Raw genomic sequence first — 20,119 nt, 5'->3', positions numbered from 1 at the left:
ACGGACATCCAGAATGCCTATTTAATGCCAGGAGTGCAGGGTGGCAATTTTAGCCAGCAAAAACCAACCAACCAGATAACACACACACACACACACACACACACACACACAAACACACACCCCCTACACACCCTTCCCAAATATTTCAAAGAGTTTGTACCAACTTCACAGATTTTACACTTCTGTTGTCTTCTACTGGATATTTAATTTGAACCCTGCTTTCTAAAGAGAGAGGGACAGAAGAGAAGACAAGAATGTCAATATTCTATCTGTCACGTGTGTGTGTGTAGCAGTATAAAAACAGCCACTGTGGGACAGTAATAATTTTTTTCCACTGTCAGCTGCAACGAGAAACTGAGCTAGGACGGATACTGCAGGAGCAGTGAAAGGAATCCTTCATGGAGTCTTACCTTCCCAGCTTTTAACTTGCGTTCCCTTTCCTTACAATAACCACAGCGGTGTACTTGGCTCTAAGGAGCGGTCAGGTGAGACCTACTGTGTTGCTCGAGTTGCTCGTGGATTTAAGGGACAGGGGAGAAAAAGGGCAACAAACCAGCAAACAAAGCTTCGGCGACTGATAAGATAGAGGCAAAATAAAGCCTGCGCTGCACTGATCACGCATAAGCTTGAGCGGAAAAGCGCTGCACACAAAGTACACTGCGGCTAGCGAGTCTAGGGTCTCCTTGAAAGCAAGCTGCGTGCAACGCTGCCAGAGACACACGTACGTGAACACACATACAGAGGCACTTACAACCCCGGCTCTGCCCGTACGCGCACACCAGAGCGCGGCATCCCCTCCTGCGCTCCCGCTCCCGCCCGGGGCTGCCGGGCGCACGTTCCCGGCGCCGCCGCTGCCGCACCGCGGCCGCCGGAGCTCCCCGTGGGCGAGGGCCGCAAAACAGCGCCGTAGGGATCCCCCGGCTCCTCGCGGCAGCAGCCCGGTACTTGCCGGCTACCCTCTTCCCCGGCCCCGATTACTATCCCTCCCCTGCTCCGCTGCCCTGTCCCTGCGGCGACCGGCAGGATCACCCTCCCGCCCCCGCTGCCCGGTGCGGAGGACGGGGCGTCCGGCAGCACCTCCCGCCCGCTCTCCGCTCCCGCCCGGCAGCGGTGCGGCGGCTGCCCCGCTCCCGCCCGCCTCCGCTCCCGCCTCCCCGCGGCGCGCCCGCCCCTCGCCCGGCACCCGGCGCTGCCGCCGGCCGCAGAGCAGCCGGGCCGCGCTGTGCGCTGCGCCGGGACCGACCGGGGCTGTCTGCGCCGTCAGGGAGGGGAGGGAAGGCCGGGGAGGGGGGAGGGATAGGGGAAGTGAAAGGGAAGGGGGGTGTGTGGAAGGGGAGGAGGGGAGGGAGGGGGGAGAAATCAAATAAATAAATAACCTCCGCACCAATAAGAGAGGCAGCGGCTGCCGAGAAGGCTGGGATCTGATGGGAGAGGTCCTTCTTGGGCTCTATTTGTTTGTTTGTGACTGGAGCTGCAAAGTTCAGAGCCAAACGTGTTGCTTTCCGGCGGCGGCGACCGCCCCGCTTCACCTGCTCCGCTGACGGGTGCCTGCCCGGGGCGGCCCCGCTGCTCTGCGGGCCCTCCGCCCGGCATCCATCCGGCCGCTGGGGCCGACGGACGGCAGAGGAGCGCGGGGCTTGTCTCTCGCTGCCCGCCTTCGCCTCCGCGCCTGCCGGAGGGCAACGGACAGGTGAGTGCTTCTTTGCCGCACTTCTGCCCAGCCCGGCGCGGAGGGTGCCTCCGCTCCGTAGTCACCTGTCACTGCAGGAGCTGCTCATTTATCAAACTTTGCCTCCTGTCGGCTCCCGCACCCCCCGTCTTGCCTTTTGCGGGAGGGCGAGCGCTCGGGGTTAATTGGTTTTGCGCAGAGGGAAGCCGCGGGGGGCGGGAAAGGGGGGTCCCACTCTGCAGAGCACAGCTCAGCCTTGTCGGGAGAGGGGGTTTCTCCGAGCCGCTCGCCTCTGCTGCCGCTCAGGGCTGCAGCCCGGGGCCCCTCTCCCCACGCGAGTTCGAGGCGCGGTGGCGAAGCAGCGGCGGAGCGAAGTTGTTTTTGCCCTGCAGGGAGCCCGCGGGCCCGTGCAACAGGCAGCGTCCTGCGGAGGGAGGGCGCCTCTCCCGCCGGCGCGGGGCTCCCGGCGGCCGCCAGCAGACCTGTGCCCTTTTAGGTAATCCCGCTTTGTTTCCAGCACCTCCAGGGGTGCGCCTTGCGGGGAGCCTGTGCCATGCGGCTGCTTGCGAGCGCCTGGCAGCAGCCCCCGGAGGCACGCCTCCTCTTAGGAAGGAGAGAAAGTTGCCGATGCTCAGGAGGGACGGATACGGTGCTTCTCCCGGCTGCGCGGGAGATGCGCGCCGGGGCGCCGGGCGGCTCTGTCCGCCCCGCGGTGGCGGCGGCCCGGGGAAGGCAGGAGCGAGCGGGCGGGTGCTGCGGGCGCCCGGCAGGTGGAGCCGTGGGCAGCGGCGGCCGCGATGGCTCGTCTCGGTTTGGGCAGCGTGGCGAGCGGAGCCCGTAGGCGCGGTGCGGAGCGGCCCGGTACGCCCGGAGCCGCTGCACAGCGGCCGGAATGGGTGCTGGGCTGGATGCGGTGAGCGGCGAGCGCCGGGCCGTGCGCGCCTTCCCGCGGGCGCTGCAGGTGGACGCGGTGCCCTGCGGTGCCAGCCTTACCCCTGGTCACACGCGTTAGTTTTTCGGCCACTGATCGTCGTTCTGTTCGTCACTGAGATTTGGAAAATGGTCAGATTCGAGGAGGGTATTCTGTCTTAATTATCAAAGAATGTATAAAAGCGTAATTGCTAAAATTATTCAGTAGTGGTTAACAATTAAAAGATTATCCCAGTACTCTGCAGCTAGCAAGGAACGGACTGTACTAATTGGATAGCTAATGACACTTAAATGGGCGGGTTTTCTTAAAATTGGAAGGTCCACTCTTCCAGGGAACCGAATGGAGTGTTAGAATGTTAAATAATTATATTACAGTGATGGTAACACTCTGCAAGAGCTTAAGGTGTTAGCTTGGCCAGCAGCACTGAGACAATTTTAGAGCATTGGTTAAGAGAAGGCTTGATTTTCCCTTAATGGGTAAATATAGCTAAATGGTGTAGAAATATGTGTGAAGCAAATCAAAGAGGTGACAATATTTTACATATTGTCCAGTGAACTCTTCTTCCATCTTCAGCTGACATAATTTGACTGAATTGATAAGTGAACTTGAATTTTATGCTACTAACCACTTAACACTTGAAATTTATGTCTCTTTGTGCCACTTACACTGATCATAAATAATTGCTGTTTAATATTGTGGAGACTGGCTATGGGATGGTGTAACAACGCTTTTCTTGTCATCCTTTTATAACTAAACAACTAAGTTGTTGGGTTTTTTTAATAATAATAACATTCAGGTTAAATACTTCAGTAATGAAGTGATAAGTAAATCAACAGTGCATCTAAACTGTATTTTCAGAACTCTTGGTTCTTTACATTTCTCACGTTTCTTGCACAACTTGAAAATGTTCTATGAGAAGCCCATACAATGACTGCATAAACTTGTTGCATTTTGTTGTAAAAGTTTTCTTAATGTAATAAAGTTGGCATAACAACAAGCAACACAATGTAGTCTTACATTTGAGGTATTTTTTTCCCCAGAGAAAAAATGTTTTCCATTATCTTAATCAAAGACATATACTTAAGCAAAGTGCCAGAAATTGAATTTAATAAGAGAATAACTTCACAAATTAAATAGGATATTCTATATTAAGAACTACCGTAGAGAATAGCACATAATTAAAATTGTAAAGTATGTCTGGACTTTTATATACCTATGCTTTATTCAGTCAATGATGAGTTTTTGTCACCAGTATGGTTTTGTGTCCCTTGGAGGTATTAAAATGCATAAAGAATCTCCTGAAATGCTGGCCTAAATACTGAAAGGGCTTGGAGTGTGTGCCTCCCAAGTCGGTGAAAATGATGAGCTTCACAGAAGTTATATTCATAATTGTAAAACTGTTTTATTTTCTTCTTGTCTTGGGTGCTGTAGCTGTCACTTAGAAATCTTTTTGTGTTGTATCCCAACCTTGCTCTTTTCACTAGTATAGATACATTTCTCACAAAAACTTCCTTTATTCTTGCGCACCAAAGTATTCAAATATTTCTTGTGAGCATTGCTGCTGACTTCTGAACCTGAATTCCAGTCTATGCTGTCGAAATGAGGGTTTCTAAAAAATCAGAACAATAGAACTTCTGGATTTTTCCTCAGTTCCCATAAAAATGTTAGTTTAAATGGAGATGGTGTTTAATGTTAGGATTGGATTTCCTCCAGAACAAAAGTATGACTTTTCACATAGCTGATAAATAGATAGCCGAATGTGTTACCAGACATTTGCAAAACACTTATGTCTTGACATCTGGATTTGTTATGTGTCTTTAATAAAACATGGAGTGTGAGAAAATGCTGTAGAGGTTTTTTTTTTTGAGGGGAAAGGACCCACAAATCTGAGACAAAAGGAATAATAAAAAGTATTCTCCATTACATACTCGGTAGTATAATGCTGGCTGGGAGGGGGGGAGGTTATTTGTATATTTTCCACATACTGTATTAAAATGATACCAGCATACATTTTACAAGAAAGTTAACTCTGCTTTTAAAATCCTTCTAGTGAAACAGAGATACATTTCTTCTGCATAAGATCTAGATACTTTTCCCCGATCTTTCCCAGTTTTCTTTCTATAAATCTGTGCAAGAAGGTCCTTTAGCATTATTAAGTGTATTCTTTTGTATTGCTTCCAATTTGTAGCACTTGCAATCTTTCTTTCACCCTACTATTTGATGTCCTAATCTTAAATTTACTGTCCCTGCTAGAATGAAAGTTCCTTTCTGCTCTTCTGGCACTACCTAAAAAACACATACCAGAGTTTTATACACAGTTTCTGGAAATGTTGTATTTACTGAACTGACAATTCCATATGGATAAACCTGAAAATTTTAATCTTGGAAAATGCAATTTTAATACTGGGGAAAGAGAAAGAGCTCCTTAAATCCTGTCTAATTGCCATGCATTGCTTGCAAAATGAGGGAATGCCAGCTTCTGGGCACATGCCTCTATCATAACAGTAAAATATCCCATGGTTGACTTGGAAGCTACAGCTACACCTCATACCAGGTAAAACACAAATTTAAGAAACAAGCAAAATGTTTGTTAATGCTTTCAGATGAAGAGTCTGTGAATTCAGTAACTGAGAATATTTCTAGTGTAGCTAATAATAATAATAATAGTAATAATAATTATTATTATTACCTGTGATGGATACTGGAATAAAAGTTGTGGAAGCCAATACTTATGGGGATTTTTAAAATATATTGGATTCATGTATGCAGATTTTTTTTTCCGTTATAACAGCATTTTACTTCTTTAAAGGTAGCAATTGAAGTTACAAACATTCCATAGGCTTGGCCAAGTCACAGTTTGCAAATTATCAGAATGACTAAAGCATTAAATTATGCTTTTATTTGTGCAATAAAGATAATTTCATACAGAACTTGCAGCTCTGTTAAGTCATGAATATGTTTTCACTTATGAAATTGTATTCTTTCATTCAGGTCTCTACAGAAACCAAGTCTTACATGTGGACCTGTTAATTCTGGACTGTGATTTCAGGAATTTAATGGTGGATAGCCAAGAACTAGGTTTTTTGAAGACTAACATTTTATCAAACAGAGGAAACTGCATGTGGTTTAACACACACGTGCACTGTTACATGCCTAAGTATGCTTATATATGCTTTCTGTTTGGAATCCAGTCTTATTTAATTAATCTTAGCAAGAGACACTATCTGCTTTACAAACTGCTTTAGAGATTTAATTTATCTAGAACCTTCTATCCCAAGTAACTTGAATTCCATCTATTAAAAAATAAGACTGAATTTGCAAAGATTCTTTTAAAGCACAGGAACTATCTTTTACTGTAGCATGTAGGAAGGTTATAATGGACTATTTGCAAATACTTTTCCTCTAGAAACACAAATTGAGTGAAAGATAATTTAGTTTTGTTGATTCAAATTTTAACTGTCAAGTATTGCATGAAAGAACTCTGCTTGGGAGCTCTCATGAAATCTAGAACTCTTGAGAATGTCTCTTCTAATAGCTGCTAAATATTCCAGTGTTAATTAGGCAGTAATGTAAATTGTATCAAATGTTACAACAACATAATGGTCTCCTGTTGAATAGAAGTTCTACGCCTAAGCAAACATACTTTCAGCAAACAAGAATATTTTGATATTTCCTGTTCAATGGGAAGTGTTTCTGCAAAAGTCCGAAATAATGCCCTATAAGATGCCCAGAGAAATCTGGTCATCATGTTTCTATTGTAGCAGTCTAATGAGAGCAGCATCTCTTTCCCTTCATGGAATGAATGCAAGGACAGTTTACAGAAATCTGTAGTCACACACAGGGTGGCTCTCTAGTCCAGCCCTAGTCCCAACCAATGCCTAAGACCAGACCTGCCCTCTGCCTGCTGCAGCTTTTACCTCCTCTCAGCTAAAAGAAAGTAAGCACGGTGAGCTGTGTTCCAGAATATGGCACTGTGAGTGTTTGGCAGTGCAGATCTGCAGAGGGCACATTGGCAGCCATCTCACTGTATGTGATCTGGACCTCTATGGAATAGCTGGAGTAGGAGCATTTAGGACACAAGGGGAAGTGGTCAAATTGCTCTTCCCTTCAGACACCTATGCATTAATAGATCTTCTGTGTATTTAGGAGTCATCCCATCTTTAAAGCAGTGTTAAAAATCAAATTGATTTAATCTCTGAAGAAATACATGGTGGCAAATCATTCTGGCTGAGGTACTGCTCCCACACCTGTTCTACCTTTGTGTTGTAAGCCTGTTCTCCTTAGGAGAGAGTAACATTGAGATGCAGCCATAATGATGTTCCAAAGAGCATCAGCTGTTTCCATGGGCAGGGAGCAGGACACAGTCAGGAGAAGACAGCCAGCCAGCAAGGATTGAGGTTATATTTATCCACTTTTAGAGCAAGTTGGGTGAGGAAGAGAGAAGGATGAAGTATATGGTAATTGACAGTGGATATTGCCCATGGGTCACAGCAGGAGTTAAGCTTATTGAAGTTTGGACTGAAACATCACCAGCTCAGCTCTGAAAGACATTGTTCCACTTTATAGTAGACTGACCACTATCTGATTGATTTCATCTGATTTCAGATGAAATAATTTGAACTGCTAGCAAAATTATCAGAAATTGCACTGATTTATGTTATGAGTGAGAAAACCCATTCAAAACTTGTTTCTGCAGATGCTACATACAGGTTTAATCTGATGATGAGGCCTGCTTCTATTTTTAGGATTACAAATTGATATAACAGGAGATAATAAGCATAATCTTGACGGAAGCAAAGTCTGTTTCATGCTTTTCTTTTTGAAAATACTTTTTTCTATTTGAAAATACTATTTTCATTTTGGTGGATGTCTGCAATAAGTCCCACCTCAGCAACTGTACTTTATAAAGTAGTGTCTCAGTTACCTGTAAATCATTGGGGTATAGCTTGTTCTTGCACAACAGAGATTACTAAACCTAATTTTAGACAGAAATAAAAGTCTATATTCAAGTACAAGTCTTACCACCGTAATTTTTAAGTATTTCTAACTGTTTCCTACGGTGAAAGGGATAAAATACATGGATGAGAATCAGAATGGACTAGCTGATAGTCTAAGGGGAAATCAAGCTTTGAAATGAAGAGATGGTAGTCGATAGAGATTCATACTCTTTTTTTAATTTCAGCAAATCTGCTCATTTAGGGTGCAGGTACGGGATAGCTTGTGAATTAGATACCATGGGTAAGAAGGTACTGTCCATTCACTTAAAAGCTACTTCTAATTTAATTGGATTTTTAGCTGCCTTTCAGACTAAACTGCAAATGTATTCCTGTTCCATTTCAGTAGGAAGTAAAATATGTTCATTTGCAGCTGCAAGACTAATTAATTTTGCTTCACTTTGCAAAAGATTTACTGTGGCTTATGTAGCCCTGGGAAAAAGAATTGTAGATTGTTGTAAAGTGCTCAAGAAGGAGGATTTTGCTTGACTTTTTTTCCTTAAAGACTGACTAGTTAGGGTTTGCTTCAGCAATAGCTAGGATTAGCTGCGCTGAGGCTAGAATAAGGGTTAGCTGTTACCACGCTTCCTTAGACTAGTAAATGCTTGTAACTTAGTATTTTCTCAGATATGCTTTCTGATTTGTCATGCAAAAAAATGGGGAAGAAACTACAGAAAGAGAATGAGAAAAGATTGCGTGAGACTGATTGGCAAACTAGCACCAGCTGTTAAAACAATCAAGGGGGAAGACAAGTAGTTATTCTTCAGTAGGAAGTGAAGAAGTGAGGATTGAATTTAACATAAAGAGGAAAAGGAGCAGTGGTAAGAAGAGAACAGAGAGGGCTCTAAAATACCACCTTGTCGGAAGTTCTTAGTGCAAAGAGAGGTTAGTCACTAAGGGAGGGGGATGTTTGGATTTCTTATTTTAAAAATAATTTTTATTTAAAAAATCCCTTTTTTTAAATTGGTTTGTTTTGAGTAAGATGTAAGTTTTGGATATGAAGTTTGTCTCTTGAAGACCTTGTGATGTGTTCTAGAGGACATGCAGCGAATGTCTTAAACAATATGAGGCTTCTTTAGGTTTAAGCTAGGTGGGGTGAGCTGCACTTTATATGCTCAGAGTTGACCTTATGCTGTGTGGGCTTTGTGTTCTTGGAGAACTGGAAGAGCTTGTAGTAATATCAACAATTTTCTGCCCTTGTTTCCTTTTTAAAGTCTTTCATTTTACTGTCTTTTTCTCTGTCTTTATTTTCTTTACGCTGGGATTGAAGAATATGAGGACTAGAAGATAAAACTGACCTAAACTAAAAACTCCCTGAACCAGTAGAATTGACTGGTGCTGTGATCACACTCAATTTCACACTGCTGCTAGTGTCATGTAGAGTAATATAGTGAAAAATTCTGTCAATTTTGGGTTCAGCTACTAGTTGTCATAATGGTAAAGAGTTACAGAAAGAGTATCTATCTTCAGGCAGTGAATGAGAAATTTATTAGCAAAAGCAAAACTGGTATTTTTCTAAAGTTTTTTTTTTTCCTCATAAAACCTTCAAGTAGAATCTTCTCTTTTCCTGACTGGATATCTGCAGCTGTTTTTCAAAAATTGTACATGATATTAGAAACCTTTATTCTATACATATTTTTCTTGATCAAAAAGTTAAGTTCTTCAAATTATTTGGCTGTTCGTTTCTATTCTATAACAACCTTTTCAATTGAATTATTTAAAGGGCTGCACACACAGCCAACAGATCTAAAATGAATAATTCTGAGGTTAAAAAAAAAACAACAAAAAACGAAAAACATTTTCAATTTTCAATCACATTAAGCAATGAGGGTGCAAAGTAGGGGTGGAGATGGAATCTGCTTTAACCACCATTGTCATTAGAAGAAAGATTTGCAGAACTTCTGCCTCATGCTTGCTATCATTTATATTCTGTAATTTGAAGGTTCTGTGATGGTTTCATTATTACCTTTTATCTGCTGTCTTCTTCCATAAGACCTCGAGACCTGGGAGCAGGTCAGGGCTCTTGTGCTACATGGCATGTGCATTTAATGAGTACAGATTCTGTCATATGCTTGTGTTGGACATAAGATTCCCCTGTCTTGTCAAAATGTATGCATTTATGTAAGTAGCCCATTTAATGAAACATATAGCAATAGTTTATACTATTTGGAACTTTAGAAAATATAGTTAAACTTTAGGCTTTCTCACTTTTATCTTGGGTTTGAGTTTTGGTTTGTTTTTTTTTTTTTTTCACTCACCCATGCACCATTCCACCACCTGTTTCGTATGGGGAATTTCATGGCTTTCAGATCACATACTGAGGATCCTATTTGCTGCTTATGTAAAAATAACTTTGTGTAGAGTAAGCAGTGTGCAGCTAGCTATTGTAATTTTTTGCTTCAGAAATTTTCTATTGCTGCTTTTCTTTACTACAGTGACTTTCTCCAGCCAGCCAACACGTCTTCCCTCTTGGTCTTCTGTTTTGGTCACACGTGTTTCTCAGGTGTGACTGTATTCCTGCTATTATTGTAGCTATCTGCATTTACAACTTGTAATTGAATTCATTGTGGTCAGCCCTGAGTGTTGGATCCTGAGCTTTGTGAGTGGAGTGGCTGTGTTTTTTTCTGAGCCTTTGTCTGACTGTGTCATTGCCCTCTAGCTCCCCATAGAAATACTCCTAAGCTGGTATTTCAGGAGCCAAATCTGAGTCTCAGGCAATCTTTTTTGTGAATAACCTGTAAGTCTGGAAAAAGGTTTATTGTGAAACCTGTGTAGCAGCTCTTCTTTCTTAAGTTTTCATAGAGGGAATAAATCATGAGGAAAAGATGAGAAAACTAGATGGTGTTTTTCAGATTAAAACACTGTCTATTGACCAAAATTGTTTCTTCATTAGTATAAAAATTATCATCTGTTTAAGCGTTGTGCTCGGCATAACACAAGAAGCATATTCCTCTTTTCTTTCTTTTTTTTTTTTTTTCCCCACTGAAATCCAGTTTGAAGCCAGTAAAGAGTGTTAGCTACATGAAACACTTGTCAGCTTACCTAGGCAAGATGCACAGTGGGTGCATAGGTATAAGATTCTGTTTCATCACTGTCGTGGTAATTCATCTCAGTCTTACTTTTGGGAGGCCACTTCTAGGTTTAATGTCAATTTGCATTTCAGTAAATGCTTTGTTTCTATTTCTTCACCTCAGTGAAGATATCCTTGCTTATTATATGACAGCATTTTTGAAATGCCTATCATGTTTGTAAAATATCTACAGTGACAAAGCATATGCAGTAAAATATAAGCTGCAGAAAATAATTTACTGCATACTGAACCTTCAGTAGTTTCAAAGAAAAACAAACTAAGTTGACAACAAAAAAAAACCTTCATGAAATTATTCTAGCGTTTCTTAGCATTCCTTCTGTACTCTAAAATGGTGAATGAATGTCTTAACAGTTTAAAGTTTGGATGCTGAGGAGACTCACAATAGAAATGTAAATGTCAGTAGGAATTTTTTTTTTGTTTGAAAGCCCTCAATAACCACAGTAGAAATACTGCTGAAGATGGGGGAAATACATGTCATAAGCAAGGTATTTCAGGAATTAGACATTAAAGCCACTGTCATGAACTTTCACTTTTACAAAACAAAAGCTTTCATCTTTGTGCCATCCTCTGTGAAGAATACCAAACTTGTCTAAATTCTGCGTTTACTGTTTTCTAAGGGGTTATGTTCTGTAATGTGCAGAATTAATATTTTGTATTTTGCCTTCAGTTCTTCAAAATCAATTATCAGTCTTTTTCCAGTATAATAATTTTTTTCAAGTACAAAGATAGTAACTCTGCAAACTAAAAACTGCATGTATTTTTGTGTGATTTTTCTACTTCAGCTTGTTCTCTGGTCCTCAGAACTAACAAAAGCTATTAAATATACTGCATATTGTAGATATTACAGCGATAGGCACTCTTTATTTAATATTATTGTCACTGCTGTGAAAATGGCTAAACACAAGTAGGTTTTAATGGGAAATTAATTTTAATTGATTGCTTAAGCATTTCCAGGATTTGACGTTTGACAGTGTGTATGACATACTTTGGCTAGGACTGCTGATGAAAAATTGTTGAAAATATCGTTTTCTTCATATTTTACATAGTTATCAAATGCCTTGTTCTTTTCAGTTTCTTTCTCAGGACTTTTCTTCATGAAGCCATCTGTAGTTAAAAGAAATGCCATATTTACTCTGGATATTTAATTCTTCTAATAGGAAGGATTATATAATATATATTTATATATTATATATAATATATATAATAGTATCTCATTATTAAACTGAATCATATTCAGTAAACAAAAAAGCCTCTTTAAAAAAAGTTATCCATATGTACATATTTTCTTAGCACATTGAGCCTGAAATCCACTGTGAAAATGCTAAATGCTAAACTACATCAGACTGGTAGCTAGAGTTTTATTTTTCTGCTGGACCAGTAATTTTTTTTTTTTAATTGTTTTAATCTTATGAAAATTTTGGGTTGGTTTTTTTCCCCTCATTTTCCCTGAAGTTATTAGAATATTAATTAATAAAAGATGTTCTTTAGGTGGGATTTGGTTATTTTGTAAGTGGATTTAAATTTTCAAACCTTTGTTAATGTTTCAAGGTGATAAATTTTAGATTCAATTATCAGACTCTCTTATTTTCCTACCTGTCTTCCATATTTTAATTTCTTGTAGTACAGCTGGTAAAAAAACCCTCAATTTATAATTACTTCAAGTAGGTGAGGAATATAATTTTTTAATGTTTTAAAATAGTTTATTTTTGATTTACAGTTAACAAAACTTATTATGTCAATTTCTTATTACTTCAGTGAATTTTGCATTGTCATTAACATGAAATCTTCATGGTACATGTGTAGCTTCATGTACATGTGTAGGTGAGAAAATACTGTCAGTGGATTTCAGATTCAAGGAATTTTATTTCCAGTGCACTCCTTTGGCGGGGCAAGGAGAATTTAACTTTTGGACAGACTGTGAAAACCTGTGTGAAGAATTTTATCTTTTCTTAACTTTCTTTCCATTTTTTGATGATTTGATATAGAGTAGGCCAGTGAAAGTGTCATTCTCTCTTACTGTGTGTTAAAAGAGCAAAATGTAACCTTTGTCACTAGCTCTGGAGAGCTCTTACACAAAGTAATTTTCTCTTAAATTGAAAGGTTCTCATAGTCAATAATCACTTTATGTAATAGACATTTATCTTACCTTGTAGCTAAATTACCATATAAAGGTGCTTTATTGTGAGGAATTTTCTTGGGTTGGCCAGTTATTTGGTTGAAATCCAGCAATGTGGTGAACCCATTTCTTGGTGGAGATACAGACAGGTAATGACTGGCTCTGTGGTCCTCTCAGTCTGTCATTGATATTTTCTCTATGATTAATGGTAAACGTGTTACTGCACAGGTTTGGGGAGCTAATTTAATCTGCTTTACCATCTCAATAGTTTTTTCTGTTGTTTATCAGGTACCCTTTATTGCTTTATAATAATGTCATTTTTAATAATGATTCACAGGATATTTTGCTTCCTGACTGTCCTTGCTCTCCTTATTCAATAGTGTGCTGAAACCAGTGTCCAAATGAGCTGAAAATGCTCTTTAATAAATGTATGTTTGTCACTGGCTGCTTTTGTTGTGTATGGTCAGGATTTTTCTGGATACATCAAGTATGGTCAGGCATGCATTTTAATTCAGGGAAATTAAGCAGTTCAATCTAATCTGCCATGTTAGAGCACTTCAGCTCTCCGTGCTTCATGGAGAAATTGTTTTTTCAAGTCTGGTCAGAAGACTGGCTGCTCCTTGAGAGGCTGCAGCAAGATAGTGAACAGAAAATGTCATGTGTACAGTGTTTTTTCTAAAATGTCACATCTCTTTAGGGTTTAGAAGACTGACTCACTACATTTGAGGTGTCTTGTCATTCAACAGGCAGAAATCTCGTGTTCTTTTTATAGGAGTAAACACCTACAAAAAGTGCTTATTCTCTTTAAAAAGACAATAATAGTGATTGTAGGCATTTCTTAGTGCTTAAGGGTGTGCAGACTGGGGAAACACCAATGCCTAAGTCTGACATCTTTAATTAATAACTCCTATGTCCTGCAGAAACAGCAGGTTAATGTTTTTACAGTGCAACAAGTAATTTTGAGAGAGAAATAACCAAGAAATAATCCCTCTAAAATGCTGTAAATATGAGAGGATGTCCTGGATGCAGCACTGGAATGCTTTTGGTTTTGGTTTGTTTGGGTTTTTTTTGTTTTTTTTCATTATATAGTTATCAGATAAATTCTCCGAGCAGGAACTAGAATCTAGGTTTCAACTTGGTAACGTTTTAAAGCTGTTGATTGCTAAGGTTGTAGACACACAGGCATTCAATGTCAGAGATGGATATAAATGCTCTGGCATTTAGGCATTGTTAGTGAATGTCAACTATTGTACTTGAAGAATGATAGCTTTAGAAATAAGTGTAGTGAAGTATATAAGCCACCTTTGTATTATCACAATATTCTTACACGCTTTACAAAAACAGAATGTATTTTTTTTATTTAATGTGTCAGAGAGACTCACGGTTATAATTTGACTAGCAGAGAACTTTGTCAGAAACTTGACAGGAGTTCTAGGGTTCAAACAACTCTATCTTACTAGGCAAAACATTGTGGAAAGGTTTCTGAATTGTTTTATTTATGATAATGTTTAGCAATCTGCTAGTAAAAAAGAAAATTAAGGCTGTGTTGGGAGCCTGCATATTAGCAGTCCTATCGAAGACCTCTAAATAATCAGCTCAATTGCTTTAAAAAAAGATTCTGAAAAGAAGGTGTAAATCTAAACTCCATGGCGCTAATGCGTGTCCCTCATAATCATACAGTGAGTAATAAATGCCTTCTGTATTTCAAAAATGTATATGTGAGGGTGAAAATATATCTCCAGTCAGTTCTTAGTCATGGCACATATAGTGAAGCATCTTACCCGATTTAATATGATATTTGCTCTGTTACATTTCTCTGTGCTTAAGCTTCAATATAAAACAAGACAACTCTTGCTTAATTACCAGACCTAGAAAGAGACTCCGTTTTATAAGCCATAAAAAAAAAAAAAAACTAAGTACTGTTTATTTCTCTTTATAACAATAAGGGGCTGAACTGTGGTTTTTAGAATGAATGAGCATAGTTTTTATGAAATTCAGCTGTCTTCTAAATGTGTGTAAAGTAAAATTTTGATTTGCTTTTTGCAGGGAGGAGGCATTACTATGCTATAACCAGAATTATAACTATACATAGGCACAGTGGTAAAGAACTTTAAAGAATCAAATTTGGAAGTCTAGAAAAGGGTTTCCTTTTAGTGATTCAGATTAAGCACTTTTCCTACGTGAACATTACTCTTTGCAGAAGGGTTTAGTCAAGAAAAAACCACCTTGAAATGCAGAGAGCCTTAAAATGTTACCACTGGAAGCGTGCCAGCCAGTTTACTAGAAGGTAGTATAAATGTTTCACAAATAAGAAAGAACTGAAGAGATAGCATAGTGATTATTGCCTGTAATCAATATAAAGATCTATCCTGGATGTCAGTGAGACTGGTTACTACCCAGAGCTCCCTGCTGCACTTTTCTCTGAAGGGTGGCTTTTTCATGAGAATTTCAAAAGTGCTCTCAAGGTCCTTGCCTCTTTCAGAGGCTAGCTGAGAGATTCAATAAGCAGAGAATGTAAGTGAAGTTCTGTTACGTTATGGGATGGAAATGTTGAGTTTGTATTGAGAAGAATCCAAGTAACAGACCTACAATTGTGGGAAATTCTGATGTATGTATTGTCCCTTTGGAATAGCCAGTGTGTGCGAGTCAAAACTCAGATGTTATATTGCTAGGTTTATCTTTGATATAAATTTGTACATAGTATGGCAGTGTTTGTAGTAAATAACACCAAGGGCATGAGGAGCTAGAGCAAACAAGTTTCTTGTTTCACTTCAATATAGCAATTATTTTATAACAGCTATTTCATGTCTGTTGTTCAAATACCTAAATATATTGATGTATTAATACACAGTAATACTGTGTATTAATAATGACAAAATTTATGTAATTGACATTTTGCACTTGAAATACATAAGGATGGGATATTGACAATCGTGATCTCTTAAACATGAGTAGATTTTTTTCTGAAACATTAATTTATGTTAGGTTTGAATTCTGGCATGTCACTTAAGCATCAATCTGTGTTTTTCATTTTATCTGAATATCCTAATAGCAGTTTTGATGGATCTCGAAATTATTAGCAGCATCTAAAATTTTTGTTTGTGCATATAGTTTTACTGTTTGAATGAAAGCTGCTCAAACTACCTCTGAAAATTTGTATATTGCAAAAACTTGTCCCATCTAGAATCATAGCTATCATCATTTTGGGATCTCCTCAGTACAGAAGGTTACACTTAGCAGCGCTCAAGGAAATTAAAGGCTGGGGGCAAAAGAAGGACTGAAGTTTCACTTGTTACTTTTTTTGGGTTCTTTGTGCATCAGTTGTGAGCTTGAGTGAATACTGAAGAACTTTAAAACAAGATAAATTTGTACTAAAAGTGTATCCTAACCTGCTAATACAGCTGTACTAGAGGAGCACGCTGTTGTTATGGAGCTCGTGGTACTGAAAATTTATGAAAACTGAAAAAGAAAAAGAGAAGAAAAACCTCTCTGGATACCACTGTCTCCCCTAGCTCTCAAAGTTGCTTTTTTTTTTTTTTTTTTTTTTTTTTTCCCTTTTTTTGGTGTGTGGGGTGTTTTCTAGAAATTCAGTAGTACTGACTGTATAGTCAATGCACACTGAAGGATCCTTGCATAAAGCCAACTTGAGGGATTCCTCTGAAAAGCTACCACTGTATGTATCTCTGTCAGAAGTCAGTTTGCTGCTGCTGCCTCCTACAATTTATTATTGTAAATCTGTGAAGCAGAGGGAATTATCCAATATCTTTTTCTGATACCATGCAGCATTGCTGGCCAAGTTCAGGAGGAAGATACTATAACTTCTTTCTGTCAGAAACATCCAGAGTGTGCACACTTAATCCATTGCTGTGAGAAACTGGAAGAATTCTTTCCTAAGAGATTGTAATCTGTATGGACTACAGTGATGTCCCTCAGTTCCACCTTTTGTAGGTCTTCGGGAATATAGCTGTCAGATTTTTGACAGAGCTGTGTATTAGGGTCATTAGAGGAAAGCTAAAAAAGATAGGTTGCTTATCCAATCTTGATTGACTTAGCAATTAAAAAGGAAAAAAAACCCTATTCTTAAAAAATGGAGGTAGTTGCTTAGCTGTGGCGGGATCCAAATTAATCGTAATATCTCAGCTAGTTATTAAAAGGTCACAGCTGTAAAACTTCTGCTGTTTAGTGGCGCTGTTACAACTTGTAGAGAAAGTTGGTTTATAGGAAGAATTGCTTATTTTGATTAAGGTAGAAAGCCAAAAATGTTAATTATAAATGAAAAGTATTTTTTAAAAGCAAGTCCCAGAGAAAAATTTGAAACTATCCTTCTGAAGATGCAAATTTTGCATTTTTCAAGAAAGAAATATCATATGAAAAGAAAAACAAATTTGACACAATTACGTATGGACATGCATTGATTTTTTTATTTTTTTTTTTTTAGAAATGAAAATTAATTGAAAACTTGTTTAAACAATACTCTCTAGAAAGCAAAACAAGAACGCACCTTGACAAATGTATATGTGACTTACCTCAGTAATTGTGTTGATTTTAGTTGGAATTCTGAAAGGCTTGTCTGCTTGGTTTTATTTTTCTTTAAAAGGTAGAAATTAGAAAAAGCGTTCTTTCTTTTGAGGATGGTTGTTGCTGCTTTTATTTTTTTAAGTGAACAGGAGGAATTCTATAAATACACCAGGAGCAAGCTACACTGACAGGTAGATTTTAAAGGCTACTTAAAACTTGATTGAAACACTACATACTCTGAAAGGTAAGAGTTATAGATAGATAATATCTATCTGAAGTCTAGAAATGAAAAATATAGTGAAACTTCTGTGTAGTTCTGTAGTTAAATATAAGGAAGTTATATAAATAACTTTAAGAAAAAGTATTTGCAACAATGCTGAAGAGAATACTCAGTGAATATAATTATTCTTGAGAACTGCTGATGATTCCAAATAGCTGTTTCTGGAATTACTGCTTGATCAATCAGCCACAGAGAAGTCTTTTTAGGACTAGTGCCTGCACTTTGTCCCATTGAATACAGTGGTGGCTTCTCACATCATAGATAAAAGCAGAACATGAATAATTGCAGAATAATTAGACACTTGTACAAAAGCTGTTTGGTTATTAACTTACTCTTACATGAAGATCTTCTCTGAGAACTCTAAAATTTGTAGTCCGTTTAAACTGCTCAGATGTCTGGTAGCCTCCACTGAAAAAATCATTTGAAACTATGGCATCTGCTACCAGTACTTATGTTTCACTAACTCAGAAATTGCCGAGGATGTGTCTATACTGACCTGGTATATCAGTTTAGTCATTAGAAGCATCTAAGTCCTTTTCAGTTATTCTTGCTGCTAATGTCATGTGCCAGAATTTCAGGAGAAATGAACAAAAGCATGGGAAAAATTCTAGTCCCACTAAAGACCTAACTTCTTTAAAGCTGGACTAATTTACAATTGTTTTTCTCCTATCTCTTATCCTCTCACAAAGAATTATCAAAATATGAAGATGGAAATTCCCATAGAGTTACATAATGGACTTAACATGGACCAAAGCTGAACTGTTTTGATCTATTAATAATAAAGTTACAGCAGACTGCTGTAATTTAGGACGCTTGAGTGAGGTAAACTGAATGTCAGTTCCAGTGAATAATGTGTTGCTATCTTCCATCTTTGCTATTTTCCTTCATCTTCCCCAGTTTCTCCTCTCCTTCATTCCTCTTTCTTCACCAGGTTCGGCTTGCTTTATGACAGTAAAGTTAGAAAAAAATCAGAGGAAATAATGCTGTCTGTTCATTAGAAAGTGTCAATCCAGATATCTGGGATTATTTTTCATGCATTCAGCCAGAAAGATCAATTGGCAGTTGCCACTTTTTGCTGCCATAGTATTCTGTTTCCCCTCCAGATTCTATTCTGCGAAAACCACAAATGCATATTGTGTTGTTATTTTCTTTGTTGGAAGAAATAAAGTGTCTGGAATGCCATTATAAGTTTCCTGGGAACTTAGGGAAATATGTGTTTTTTCAGAGAAGAGTATATTTGCCTAGTTTTTATTTTTTTTAATAAGTTAACTGAGTAGGAAGAAGACTTACTGGTTTATCCATTAAAGAAGATATGACACTTATGACAAATGATGGATATTTTTATAAAGTAAAAGGGTTTAGGAAGCATACTGAAGTTTTTGGATTTTTTTTTTTTAACATACCTTGCAGGAGTAAAACTTTCTTCCTTGAAAAAGAAAGACAGGTGACAAATTTGATCAGTCTTTTGTAGCTCTTTGTTCTGTAAAAAAGAATGGGAGATGCCTAATATTTTCAGATTTTGATGCAAAGAGATGTTTGAGTTGTGAATTGACATTGCTCTGGCAAGTATTCATCCTAGAACTGCCTAAAATAAAATCAAGATCCAAGTCCTATGAAAGGTCAGTCTATCTAAAGGAAGAAGACTGAAGAATGCAAAAGTATGCAGAAGAAGCGAGTGGAAAAGCTAAATATTTCTCATAAAGCTTCTCTAGAAAGCAAAATACTTAATTGATAGAGCGTAAGGACTGTCTTAAAGCCTGTATTGCTGCTTGTAGGTAAAGCCAGCCTTGCTGAGCAGGTGGAATACTAATCATCATGTGCCAGTAGAAGTCCCACTTTCCCACTATGCCCTCCTGATTTATTCACCTGATTTGTTCATTTATTTCTTGCACCTCATCTTCCCACCCACCTCCATCTAAATTCAGGAAATAGGAAGGAAAGGCAGAATTTCATTATGATTATAGATTCTGATCACAACAGTGTTTAGTCAAAAAGACATACTAAGTATCCTTTTTCACCCACTCAAAATGTCAGCAAGTGATGAACAAATACATTTTTATTCTTTCTGGTTTACAGTCTTGCAAATCTTTTGAAATCGAGACTTTTAACAAAACAGAAGAAAAATTCCTCATATTCATCTTTCTAATAGCAAAGATGGAATTCTTTTAGTACTTACATTTATGAGTTTAAAATTATTTAGTTATATCTATTTAGTCAATGTTTACAGGATTAAAGATGGTTAAAATGCGTGGTCTCAAGGGGGATGGTGGTGGTAGATGAAATTTTGGCAGTAATAAACCCCTTTATGTTGTCTTGATGCAATGTGGTTGATAGAGTATTTAGTCCTGCTAGCAGAATTTTTTGTAACTCTGAAGTCTGAATTACTTTTGGGTGACTTTGTTTTAAAATTGTTTTGTCTTTAATGTATATGGTCCATAATTTTGATAGATTTCTTAGTGGTTAGGGTTTTTTTTGGTTGGGAATTTTGCTTAGTATTCATTCTAATCTAAAGTACAAGAT

The 20,119-nt window shown here is 38.7% G+C and overlaps 1 protein-coding gene and 1 long non-coding RNA gene across 35 annotated transcripts in view; one reads left to right on the top strand and one right to left on the bottom strand.

The window, feature by feature from the left end:
- LOC148223935 (uncharacterized) overlaps nt 1-1,523 on the bottom strand; it is a 70,432-nt gene extending 68,909 nt beyond the window's left edge. For 2 of the 9 annotated variants that reach the window (XR_015803129.1, XR_015803138.1), the window contains exon 1: nt 1,385-1,523. This is a non-coding gene — a long non-coding RNA (uncharacterized LOC148223935). Of the gene's footprint in view, nt 1-751; nt 823-1,384 lie in introns of those variants that run through there. The other 7 variants (XR_015803139.1, XR_015803134.1, XR_015803137.1 and 4 more) reach the window with 6 other exon arrangements.
- A 40-nt stretch (nt 1,524-1,563) lies between these two features.
- TENM3 (teneurin transmembrane protein 3) overlaps nt 1,564-20,119 on the top strand; it is a 1,293,899-nt gene continuing 1,275,343 nt past the window's right edge. For all 26 annotated transcript variants that reach the window (XM_088163549.1, XM_088163548.1, XM_088163550.1 and 23 more), the window contains exon 1: nt 1,564-1,690. The gene's annotated coding sequence lies outside the window, so the exon portion shown is untranslated. The remainder of the gene's footprint in view (nt 1,691-20,119) is intronic.

The sequence above is a fragment of the Sturnus vulgaris genome, chromosome 4 (genome assembly GCF_052056855.1).
Source record: "Sturnus vulgaris isolate bStuVul1 chromosome 4, bStuVul1.hap1, whole genome shotgun sequence".
Lineage (NCBI taxonomy): Eukaryota > Metazoa > Chordata > Aves > Passeriformes > Sturnidae > Sturnus > Sturnus vulgaris.
The sequence above is the reverse complement of the archived record's forward strand: the minus strand, read 5'-3'. Positions and strand labels throughout refer to the sequence as shown.